The sequence below is a fragment of the Pristis pectinata genome, chromosome 7 (assembly GCF_009764475.1).
Source record: "Pristis pectinata isolate sPriPec2 chromosome 7, sPriPec2.1.pri, whole genome shotgun sequence".
Classification (NCBI taxonomy): domain Eukaryota; kingdom Metazoa; phylum Chordata; class Chondrichthyes; order Rhinopristiformes; family Pristidae; genus Pristis; species Pristis pectinata.
Window position 1 is genome coordinate 4,782,532 of NC_067411.1, and position 13,285 is coordinate 4,795,816.

General features: G+C 48.7%; 1 protein-coding gene across 3 annotated transcripts in view; it reads right to left on the minus strand.

The window, feature by feature from the left end:
* LOC127572573 (uncharacterized) overlaps positions 1-13,285 on the minus strand; it is a 60,673-nt gene that overhangs the window by 12,533 nt on the left and 34,855 nt on the right. The window lies entirely within an intron of this gene.

The window sequence follows — 13,285 nt, forward strand, 5'->3', positions numbered from 1 at the left end:
AAACAGGTCCTTGGGCCCACAACGTCAACTGCTTCAACAAGTACAGTTCCCTAATCATCTGAAATCTAAGAGACCCCTGCGGAATACGAAGAGCGTAGACGTGCTTCTACAGCAGAACTTGGGGCGGGAGGCAAAGAGTGCCCAGAGAGTATCAGTGGCAGACCATGATTAAGAAGCATCCCAAAGCGTTTGAAAAATACGTAAGGAACTCGAGGGTAACTGAGGAATGAATAGGTCCCTGAGGAGCCAAAGTGACATCCTCTGCGTGAGTCCATGCGACGTGGGTGGTGTCTGAAGTAAATCCTTCTCACATGTATTCACTAACGAGAAGGTTATGGTAGATGGAGAGTTCAGGGAGGGGGACAGTGATATTCTGGAGCGTGTTGGCTTCAACAAGCAGGAGGTGTGAGATGTCTTCGAGGAAATAAAGGTGGATAAATCCACAGGTACTGATGAGGTATATCCCAGCTGCTGTGAGAGTCCATGGAGGAGATTGTTGGGGTCCTGACGGAGGTGATTGCATCTTCGGCAGATCAGTGAGCAACCAGACTGGCAGGCAGCAAATATAGATCCCTCATTGAGGAAGGGCCGCAGTGATTCCAACATGCCAGTTCACTAACTTCTGACGAAGAGTCTTCAATATGAAACGTTAACTCTTGTTTCTCTTCCCACACATGCTGCTCGACCTGCTGAGTATATTTCCAGCATTTTCTGTGTTTATTTTAGATTCCAACGTCTGCAGTTTTTCTTTAATTTCATTTGACTAGAGTCCTGTGATTTTTTCATCAGTGGAAGGGGAAATATTGGAAAACGTTTTTACGGGCCAGGATCTATTTACAAAGCTGAGGCAACTGTGGTTTGACATAAATTTATTCCCGTCGGGAACTTTCCTGACGAACTCACAAGTACAAATCCCAGCATTAAGGAAGCCGGCTGGTGTTACGGAATGTTTTGTGCACACAGTGGTGTGAATTTCAATCTAAATTGGTAAAATAATTGGTAAGTTGGTTGATTATTGTTACATGTACCGAGGTACAGTGAAAAACTTTGTTTTGCGTCCAATCCATACAGATCATCACAACAGTGCATTGAGGCAGTCCAAGGGAAAACATAACAGAATGCAGAATGAAGTGTTACAGTTAAGAGAAAGCGCAGTGCAGGCAGACGATAAGGTGCAAGGTCATAACGAGGAAGATTGGGAGGTCAAGAGTCCATCTTATCTTACGAGGGAACGGTTCAATAGTCTGATAACAGCGGGATAGAAGCTGTCCTTGAGCCTGATGGTACGTGCTTTCAGGCTTTTCTATCTTCTGCCTGATGGAGGGGGGCGAAGAGAGAATATCTGGGGACGGTGGGGTCTTTGATGGTGTTGGCTGCTTTACCCAGGCAACAAGAAGTGCAGGCACGTTCACGCTGTGACCCGGTGGGTTTCCTCTGCGCGTTCTGTTTCTTTTCCACACCCCAGAGGGAACATGGTGGAAGGTTAATTGCCCGGTGACACGTGGGACGGAGAATCAGAAGGCAGTTGATGGGCATCTGTGGGAGAAAACGGGTCACAAGGAAAAAGAGGGGAAGTGGGACTGATGGCCGCTCTGCTGGGAGCTGGCATGGACTCAATGGGCCCAATGGCTTCCTTTTGAGTTGTAATGAGTTATTCAGAACAATCATTGAAATTCACTGAAATCTACAGATAAAGCAAACCAAATAAATGTTAGGGAAGTGAATTATGGTGGGTTCAGCTGGTTCATGAGCTTTAGTTTGCTGTATGCAGTCTGCACTCGGTGCCGTTGTATTAACCCAGTGTGCGTGACCCTTTAGTGGTCTGCGTATGACCAGATCTTCAGCCCCCACACGAGAGGAGATTGTCACCACTCACCTTCACACAGGTTACTGACTGAGTGTGCCCAGTCAGGATTTTATTACAAGGTCCCAGCAATGTGCCCCATACTAGACACTGCAGTCCTTTGGTAATGCCACTGTGGATTCAGGAAGAGGGAGCAGGAGGAGGGAGTAGAGGTGGAAGGGGAGGAGGCTGAGGAACAGACTCCGTGACAGGTCATCAAGGAACACCTCGAATCGCCTCAACGCAACCTGCTTTCGGCATGACTGTCACATTCCTGCCATCTCTCCACAACACATGCATCGTCCTTTCCCTCTGCTCACAGGCATCTCCTTCATCTGACTGTGGACCCGTAAACCAACACCAACGCACATTTGAATAAAAACCCAAAATACTTAGTGCGTGTGAATCTAGTCACCAGTGTGAATCCACTCAGAGTCTGTCTTTCCCTGACTGCCCTATCCTTGCTCTCATTCTGACTGCCACATAATTCAGTTCATCCAAAAACCTCCACACCAAGTCCCATTAAACAATCACAACTGTGTTGATTGTCTTATCAAGGTTCCACATCCAGCGTCGCCTCAGGCCTAAAGTTCTCATCCCTGATTTCCAGTTTCTCAATGGTGCCACCTCTTTCTATCAGTGTAACCTCCAGTCTTATAGCTCTATGCGCCTCTCGCATTCTCGCCTTGATGCTCTTGGTCTTACGTAGTTGAGGTATTGAATTTCCTATCCAGATCTCCCTGCATTCTGTAAATCCCCGTCCTCGACCAAGCTCAGCTCCACCGGTCCCATCACCAGTTCCTAGAACACAGGAATAGACCATTCGGCCCTACCGGTCTGTTCCAGCATTCAACAGGGTTGTGACCAACTTCAGCATCCTGTTCCCCCATTTCCCTTGATTTCTTTGGCATTAAGAGATGTATCTCCCTCCTACTTGGTTATATTTAGTGACTCGGTCTGCACTGCATTCGGTGCTGCTGAGAATTTCATAAGTTCACCGCGCACGGGGTAAATAAACTTCCGCTCATCTCGGTGTGGTACAGTGTATCCTAAGGCTGTGACTCAGGTTCTGGACCTAACAGTTTGCGTGAGGAAGTCAGTCTGAAGAATGAATCTCCTGAGACTGCCAGCAGGACCCTGCAAAGTCAAACCCTGAGTGAGTTCTTCAGCAGCACCTCAATGTGATGTCCCTCTCACTCACTCCCTGACCCTCCCAGGTGGTCGACTTTCACTAGTGGGGTACCAGAGGGATCTGTACTTAAGTCCCAACTATGCGGGAGGAGATGAGGAGGAGTTTGCAAAACGGCTCCAGTGTGATCCAGACAAGTTGGGGTGAACGGATAAATGGGTGGCAGATGTAGGGACACACCAGCGAGGGGCCCTGGTACCCTCACTCCGTTCAAACTCAGAAGGCAGCAGATCCCAGTGCTCCCTTGAAACTCAGCGGATTGACTGGAAGTTTTATAACACTGCCACGTCACATTTAAAAAGGGGATTGCAAGTGCGTCGGTGCGGCAGAATGCCAGAAAACAGAGCTGAAAACCTGCCGTCGGCGAGTGCAGCTTAGATCGGCGGGGGTGGGGTTTCAGATCGGGGCGGAGGGGTCGGCTGCGCATTGTGGTTGGAGAACTGTTCTCAGCCTCCTTCGATGGATCAGTCTCGCCCCTTCCTGTGGACAGACAGGCCCAATTAAAATGTACCTCGGTAGCTGCACAACAGGAATTCCGTCATCTCCATCTCCAGCCAGCCAGTAATCCGTGAAGGGATTTGGATCGAGCAGTGAACGACTCCCCACAGAGGAAATTTTATTGCCAAACTCAGTGTTTGACAACTAATTTTGAGTTAGATCAACATGCGCAATAAAATTCGAAACTTCGCAGGTGACCCCAACATGGCTGTTGCTGTTGTCAATGATCTTAACCTGCTGGGTGATATTAATCAGATGGTAAAATGGGCAAATTGGAAGTTTATCCGGATCATGGTCAGTGATCCATTTTGTTTGGACTAATTAGGGTAGGACACACACACAATGAATGGAAGGGTGATGGGGACTATTGAGGAACAGGGAGATATGGGTGTACAAATCCTATGCGGTAAGTAAGTGCTAAGTATTGGAGACCGGGAACTACAGGTTTAACCCTTCAAGTATTTCGCTGTAGTATTTTGCTTGATTCAATGAGGCCACCTCCCATTCTACTACACTCCAGACAGGACTGTTCTGGTCTATTCTGTCTCTTAATCTCAAAGTGCTACTCAATGTGCTACACCTGAGAGAACCTTTGTCTGGAGGAGCAGGATAGACCGGGAGCTCAGATTTATCCTGAGTCTGGACTGAGTTGGCTAATCCCAGCTGCGGCTGCGGTTCAGGCTATTCATCTGGTCTGAGTGGAGGTGGGATCGGGAGAGGCGACGGTGGCCGTGTTTCCCACTCCTGCTGCGACGCAGGCTGACCTCTGCTGGACCTGTACTGAATGTGCATCGAAGGAAGGGTTTGCATTTGTAAACTGCATTCAGTATGGAGATATCTCAAAGTGCTCAACATCCAAGAAACCCCTTTGAGGCACAGTCACTGTTGTAACGTAGAAAGTGCAACAGCCAGTTACTGCACAGCAAGCTCCCACAATCAGCAATGTGATAATGACCAGTTCTTTATTGGGTGTTGTTGGTTGACAAAGACAAGTTGGTTCGACTGGGATGCTTCAAATGTTTGAATCATTTCCCAACGCACACCGACTGTCTCCATATCCGGAGTTTCAGTCACTTAAGGGTAAGAGTCTTCATCAATTATACATACCCGGGTTTGTCACTGCAGAAAACGAACCACATCACTAAAATGGCGAAGGTTTTCAATCCAAGTGGATTACACAGAATCACAACGGGGAAAGCCTTTGAAACGGAAGAGGAAGTGAGAGAGGTCAAACCAGACAAAGGGGAGAGATCAGTAATGAGACTGATTAAAATCTGTAGTGTGGAGGTGAATGTGTAACTTTACAGCAGAATTAATCGGAAGGGAGGAAGGTAAAGTGCGTGTCAAGGAATAAGAAAAGGGAGATTGCTGACAATAATCAGAGTGACAAGGATTAGGACATTGCAGCGTGGAGTTAAACCTGCTGTGATTTCACGGGCTGGGGACAACACTTCAGTGTATCACAGTCACTCGGCTAATCACTGAAACGTTCCAAATGGGAGGTGCATCCTGTGATGTCTACAGTCAAGGGTTATATTATAAACAGCTAGCCTTCTTTATGAAAATAATAACAGTCGGGACGTAGGCACAATAAACACCAGAGTGTCAATGTAACTACTCAGTGGATCAGGCAGTATCTGTGGAGAGTGAAACAGAAAGAAAAGTTAGCGAAGGGACTTAATATTTCGAAAATATTTCAGTTTCCTTTTTGAATAAACTCAGTGAGTGAGCCACAGCCCTCGGGGGGCACGGAACTGCAAGGATTCACTGTCCTCTGGGTTAAGAGGTTTCTCCTTATCTCAGTCCTGAATGGTCCACACATTAAATTGCACCCAGGTCCTAGATTCTACATTTATCGAGAGCTGCTTGCTTCAATGAGGTCACCCCTCATTCTACTACACTCTAGAGAGTACGGTTCTGGTCTACTCTGTCTTCTCAATCTCAATGTGCCACTCCTAGACTGCGGAGTGAATCTTCACTGCACTCCCTCCATTTCAATTATATCTTTAGTTCATGTAAGATGTGCAAAACTGTTCAGATTAGTCCAGGTGAGCACTCAACAAAACCTCATATAACAGTAGAACATAGAACAGTACAACACAGAACAGGCTCTTCGGCCCACAATGTTGTGCCGACATAGCTATTCCCTCCTTCCTACAGAATGCCCATATCCCTCTATTTTCAGTTCCTTCATGTGCCCATCCAAGCCCTTGTTGAAAGCCGCCAATGAGTTTGCCTGCACCGCCCTATCAGGCAACACATTCCAGGCATCCACAACTCTCTCAGTAAAAATCGTGCCCATCACGTCTGTTCTCAACCTACCCCCTCTCACCTTAAATGCTTGCCCTCTGGAATTGTATCGCTCAATAATGGGAAAAAGATATTGTTTGTCCGCCCTATCTGTGCCCCTCATAATTTTATACACTTCCAACAGATCTCCGCTGCTCCAGAGAAAAGAGCCCAAGTTTGTCCAGCCTCTCCTGATAGCACATGCCCTCTAATCCAGGCAGCATCCTCGTAAACCTCCTCTGCACCCTCGCTAAAGCCTCGATATCCTTCCTGTAGTGAGATGACCAGAATTGCACTCAATATTCTAAATGTGACATAACCAGATTTCTATAAACATGTAAATAACTGCAGTAAGACATCTTTCCTCCCATAGTCAAATAACAAGAAACGACAAACCCCGCCCCCCCAGATTGTCCCCCCCCCCCCTCCCCACCAGTGTCTTCTACATCGGTACGTTGGTCTATGATGGCTTGTGTACCAGCAGACCCGGGTCCCTTTGAATATCAACACCATCTGATATCTCACCAGCTAACAAATACACAACTTTCTCTTATTTTGCCACATTATATTCATATGATAACCTCATATTTTGCCACATTATTATCCAAGGTGTTCTGGGGTACCCAGTGCGGAGGTGCGTGAGCTGTTGGCCGGGGATGTCCTGGCAGCCTTGCTACTGAGACTGGCCAACGAGCTATCCGCGGGTCATGGAGGCGGGCATCCGCGGGCTCCCTGTACACTGCAGAGTGTGGCAATGGTCTCTTACCGGCTCTGACCCGCCGACGGAACTCACGCTGGGACAGATGGATAAACGGGTGGTCTATTTTGTAGTCGGGGTGGAGGCCGAAGAATGGATAACGGTAATCGTCCGCTTTCCTGAACTCCACCAGACACAGGTACCCGTCACTGTCCTCCGCACTCAGCTGCTTGATCCTGGTCGAGGCGTTTCCCTGCTCTGGGTCCCCGACGAGCTCGTATCGAGTCACTCGGTTTTCCGCTGCCCAGGACCCATCTCTGTGGTGTCTGAAGGTGACGATGTGTCTGTTGGGATCCTTCCTCACCCGTGTCACCGTGTGTGGGTTGGGGTAGCGCCGGTACCGTGTGAACACATTGGGTAACGTGGCCGAAGCTCCCTCAGTCCCGGTCACCACTGAACCGTTCTCTCAAGGAGCTGAGGGGAGGAAAGACACCGGAATGTATCAGCGTTTGATGAGGGAATGGACCAGATGGCGGCGACGAGACATACAGGAGTGAAATAGATCGGCTGGTTGAGTTGTGTAAAAACAACCTCGTACTCAATGTCAGCAAGGCCAAGGAATTGACTGTGAACTTCAGGAGGGGGAAGTCGGTGGAAACGGTGAGCATCTGCAAGTTCCTGAGCACCAACATCTCAGAGGATCTATCCTGGATCCAACACATTGATGCAATCACGAATAAACCACGCCAGCGGCTCTACTTCATGAGGAGTTGGAGGAGATTTGGTATGTCGCCAAAGACTCTTGTAAGTTTCTACCGATTTACCGACTGGTTGCATCAGCGCCTGGTATGGAGGCTCCAATATGCAGGATTGCAAGTGGCTGCAGAGGGTTGTAGACTCAGCCAGTTCCATCATGGGCACAAGCCTTCCTGCCATCGAGGACATCTTCAGGAGGCGGTTCCTGAAGAAGACAGCATCCATCACGAAGGACCCTCACCACCCGGGACATGTCTTCTTTCAGGAACAGCTTCTTCCCCTCCACCATCAGATTTCTGAAACTGTCCATGAAACCATGAAACACTACCTGTTATTCACTTTTCACTATTTATTTATTTCGAGATTATTATTTATGTAGCTTAGAACCATAGAAAACTACAGCACAGAAAACAGGCCATTTGGCCCTTCTACTCTGTTTCTGAAACATATTCTGCTAATCCCATTTACCTGCCCCCAGCCCAACCCCTCCCAGACCTCTCTCGTCAATGTATCTATCCAATTTACTCTTAAGAGTTAAGAAGCGTGCCCACATTTACCACATCAGATGGCAGCCCGTTTCACACTCCCACCACTCTTTGAGTGAAGAAGTTCCCTCTAATGTTCCCCCTAAACCTTTCCCTTTTCACCCTAAAGCCATGTCCTCTCGTACTTATCTCTCCCAATCTTGGTGGAAATAGCCTACTTGCATTAAACTCTGTCTATGCCCCTCATCATTTTGTAAACCTCTATCATATCTCCCCTCATTCTTCTCCGCTCCAAGAAACAAAGTCCTTAACATGCTCAGTCTTTCCCTGTAACTCAACTCCTGAAGACCTGGCAACATTCTTGTAAATCTCCTCTGCACTCTTTCGATCGTACTGACATCCTTCCTGTAGTTCGGCGACCAGAACTGCACACAATATTCTAAATTTGGTCTCACCAATGACTTATACAACTTCACCAAAACATTCCAACTCCTACACTCAATACTTTGATTTATAAATGCCAGGATGCCCAAAAGCCTTTTTTTACAACCCTGTCTACCTGTGACTCTACTTTCAGGGAATTATGTATCTGAACTCCCAGATCCCTTTGTTCCTCCGCACTCCTCAGTGCCCTACCATTTACTGTGTTTGTCCTCCCTTGATTTTTCCTTCCAAAATGCAACACCTCACACTTGTCTGCATTAAACTCCATCTTCCATTTTTCTTGACCATTCTCCATTTAGTCCGGATCCCTCTGCAAGCTTTGAAAGCCTTCCTCGCTGTCCACTACACTTCCAATCTTAGTGTCAACCGCAAATTTACTAATCCAATTTACCACATTATCGTCTAGATCATTGATATAGACAACAAACAACAATGGCCCCATCGCATATCCCTGAGGCACACCACTAGTCACAGGCCTCCAATCTGAGAAACAACTATCCACAACCACTCTCTGTCTTCTCCCACTCAGCCAATTTCGAATCCAGTTTACAACCTTTCCATGGATACCATTGACTGAACCTTCTGAACTAATCTCCCATGTGGGACCTTGTCAAAGGCCTTACTGAAGTCCATGTAGACAACATCCCACAGCCTTTCCTTCATCTATTTTCTTAGTAACCTCCTCAAACAATTCCACAAGGTTCGTTAAACACGATCTACCACGCACAAAGCCATTGCTGACTACCCTTAATCAACCCTTGGCTGTCCAAATACTTATATGTCCTATCTCTCAGAACCCCTTCCAATAATTTACCCACTACTGATGTCAGGCTCACTGGCCTGTAATTACCTGGTTTACTCTTCGAGACTTTCTTAGGACAATGGGACAAATTACTTAACAAATTATTATCAAAAAAATTTTGATGTCTTTGCACTGTACCACTGCCTCAGACACAACACATTTCCGCGACATGTAAGTCAGTGATAATAAACCTGATGCTGATTCTGATTCAGTCTCTCCGGGTGGGGAGCAGACAGAGGCGTTGCCCAGTGTGGAACTGACAGTGAAGGACCCAGGGAAGGTGGGTCAGGGGGGCGCAGGGGACAGGACAGATTCAAGGATAGCACCGGAACAGGAGTCACTGGGCAGGGCAGGGCAGGGCACCGCTGACAGTGCAGCTCTCTCTTGGCACTGCCCTGAAGAGTGAGAGAGTGAGAGACAGCGACCCGTGCCTCCCCGGATCCCGCCGCTGTTCCCCACCGGCATTATTCACTGTGTGAAGTGGTGTACTCGACACCGGGCAGGAGAAGAAACGCACACCCACCCGGGACTGGGCACCGGCACCGACCTTACCGCTGGGCCCTTCTCCACAATGAGTGGCACATTATCTCATCCGTCTCTCAATGATCTCACCCAGAGGTCAATGAGTGGCGGTGTGGGCTATTTGACTGTGGAGGGCATCACAATCAGGGCCAGGGCCTCACCCAGTTCCAATGTCCAGCAGGATTCACTGGGAAGGGATCCGGAGCAGGAAACCCTGGCACTTCGCCCACCCCCCCCCCACCCAACGGGGCTAATCAACATTTATTGATCAGGGTTGGACCGGGGGCAGCCTCTGGTCCGTGAACTCTGGGGCAGCTGCAGCGTCTGAACATTGTCCCTCACCTCTCACAGACAAGGCCGTTAAAACCGGACTTTCAAACGTTCCAACAGTGAGCTCCACCTGGCACCGATACCCACCACCGTCCTCCCGGCTCAAGCGTTCCACCATCATCGAGGCATCCCTATGTCTGAAGTTCCCCACCAATCTGAACCGACCCCCTCCGGCCTCCTGTATGGCTCCATCGCACCGGTTTTTCAGCATCTGATTCCCTCCTGAACCAGATCACGGAGCCGGTGAGGGTGAGGTCAGTGGGTGGGTGGGTGAAAGTGCAGGGTAACACAGCGGAGTCCCCTTCCACGGCAGACACCTCATCAGCACCGGACACGGACCAACCATTGGCCGAAAAGTCTGCAGAGAGAGAGAGAGGGAGAGAGAGAGAGAGAGATGGGTCAACACCAGAAGATCTGGGGAACAGACGCGGAGTTTCAGAACCGCACTGGATCCGGCCCTGGGGTGGAGTCAGAGTTGTATCATCAGATGTCGGTGGGCCTGGGATATACTTCAACACAGGGGAGTGGGTTACAGGCTGGGGTCTGACGTGGGAGAGGTTCGGGGGGTTATATGTACAACAAACTGATACCCAGGGGTGGGTTGCAGACTGGATCCAGTCAGAGCTTCTGGGGTCTGTAACTACCATCTGTTCGCCGCTCTGTTGGTGTTTACAGTGTTGCTGCTTCATTGTGTGGAGGAGGGGCGGTGGTTTGGACATTCTGGGGCACTGGTTAGGACGGAAAGTTCTTGGAATTCCCTCGGAGTGACAGGATGGTACAGCAGAGGAGGAGGTTGTTCAGCCCGTTGAGTCCACAGAGTGTTCAACCTGACAGCATGAACATCGAATTCTCTAACTTCCGGTGACCACTCGCCCCTCTCCCTATCCCCGAACCCCACCAGCCCCCATCACCCTATATCTTCTCCCCCCTCCATCTATCCATCACCCACACACTCCTCCCACCTCCCCCCACCTCCTTTCTATAATTCCATGCTCATTGTCCTATCAGATCCCATCTTCTTCAGACTTTTGTCACTGCCACATCACCTCCCAGCTTCTTACGTTATTCACACTCCCCCCTCGCCCCATCCGTCTATACCTATTCACCTGGATCCACCTATCACCTGCCAGCTCCTGCTCCACCCCTTTCCCCCCACCTTTTTTATCCCGGCTATCTCCCCTCTTTCCTTACAGCCCTGAGGGAGGGTCCCGAAAGGTCGACTGTCCATTTCCCTCCACAGATGCTGCCTGACCCGTTTGAGTTCAGGACTGGGATCATATCGCTGGTCATTCGTTATTGTGGGCATAAAACTGGGAAAACTCTGCCTAACAGAACGGGGCATCACCTTCACCAGAAGGCCAGCAGTGGTTCAGGAAGGCAGCCCACTCCTGCCTTCTCAAGGGCATTTACAGATGGGCCAATATCAAAAGATTCGCACCTTTGACGCACGTCCGTGTAATATACTTTTTTATTAGTCATATGTACATCGAAACACACAGTGAAATGAGTCTTTTGCGTAGTGTTCTGGGGACAGACCGCAAGTATCGCCACGCTTCCGGCACCAACACAGCATGCCCACAACTTCCTAACCCATACGCCTTTGGAATGTGGGAGGATGCCGGAGCACCCGTAGGAAACCCACTCAGACACGGGGAGAACGTAAAACTCCTTACAGACAGCAGCAGGATTTGAACACTGGTCGCTGGCACTGTAATAGTGTTACACTAACTGCTGCACTACTGTGCCGCCTGTCTACACTACCTTGCTTCCTGTCTAGACTACCACACTGGAGCAATGCAAGAGTGGGAAGCTGAACACTGGGAGAGACGATCAAATAAAAGAAGAAAATTAGGTGAATAGCAAACACCTACTGTATCCCTGGACTGAGGCCGACAGCAGGACCTTGCAGAGGCAAACTCAGAGAGAGTGCATAGCCATCACTTTAGTGTGGTGTCCACCTCACCCACTGCTTTTTGTTTCTTAGAAGTGAAATGCAGAAGTTGCTTGAAGTGCTTCTTCATTCCTCATTGTGTAATCAGCGGTGGAAAGGGTGAGCAGCTTCAAGTTCCTGGGAGTCAACAGCAGAGGACCGCTCCTGGGCCCAACTCGTTGATGCAATCTCAAAGAAGTCATGCAAGTGGCTCCACTTCATTAGGAGTTTGTTGTTATTTGGAGATTTGGTATGTCACCAAAGACTCTTGCAAATTTATACTGGTATAAATTCTGACTGGTTGCATGACCACTTGGTATGGAGGAGGCTCCAATGTGCAGGATCGGAAGAGGATGTAGAGTGTTGTAGACACAGCCAGCGCCACTGCGGACACAAACCTTCCCAATCATCAGGGACATCTGAAGAGGAGGTGCCCTCAAGAAGGGGCACATCCATCACTAAGGACCCTCACACGCGAAACATGCCCTCTTCTCATTACTACCATCGGGGAGGAGGTACAGGAGGCCAAAGACCCAAACTCATCATTTCAGGAAGAGCTTCTTCCCCTCCACCATCAGATTTCTGACCTGTCCCTGAACCATGAATACCAACTTGTTATTCCACTTTTGTGTTATTTACCTTATTAATGTTTTGTAACTTACAGTAATTCTTATGCCCTTACACTGTACTGCTGCCGCCAAATAACAAATTTCACAACATCTGTGAGTGATAATAAACCTGATTCTGATTCTGCAGAAGTGACACCTTTACATTAACCACCTCTAAACTGGCGAATGGTCAGGGACAGGGACAATGTGAGTACAGGAGAGGGAGGAGGAGGTATCCATTGGATAGCTCCAGAGGAGACTCAGCCTTCACCCATGGTCCACGTATGGACAAGGAGGGGGACTGCAGGGACGCTGTGCAACTATGCACCATGGCACAGGGAGACGTTCAAGTGGGGGAGTAAGGAAAAACATAAAACGTCTAGGGGATGGCATAGTTTGGGATTCAGGCCACTGTTCACTGACACAAAGAATTCTGAAGGCCTTGTTGAGTGTCTGGGGGACAGGATTAAGGACATGTCTTCAGGGCTGGAGAAGATCTTGGAGTGGGAGGAAGAGGATTCAGTTTTCATGGTGCACATAGGCACAAACAATGTAGGTAGGACTAGGAAGGAGTATCTACTGAGCGATAATGAGGAGCTTGGGGCAGAATTGGTAAGCTCAACCACAAGGGTGATGATATCTGCATAGTTACCTGAGCCAAGTGCATAGTTCACTGCAAGCAGTGTCACAGGTAGACAGGGTGGTGTCGAAGGCATTTGGCAAGCTGGCCTTCATCAGTCAGGGCACTGAGTACAGGAGTTTCAGAAGTTATGTTGCAGTTATATAAGGACATTGGTGAGGCTGAACTTGGAGTTTTGTGTACAGTTTTGGTCACCCTGTTATATAAACATGTTATTAAACCAGAAAGAGTACAGAAAAGATTTGCCAGGAT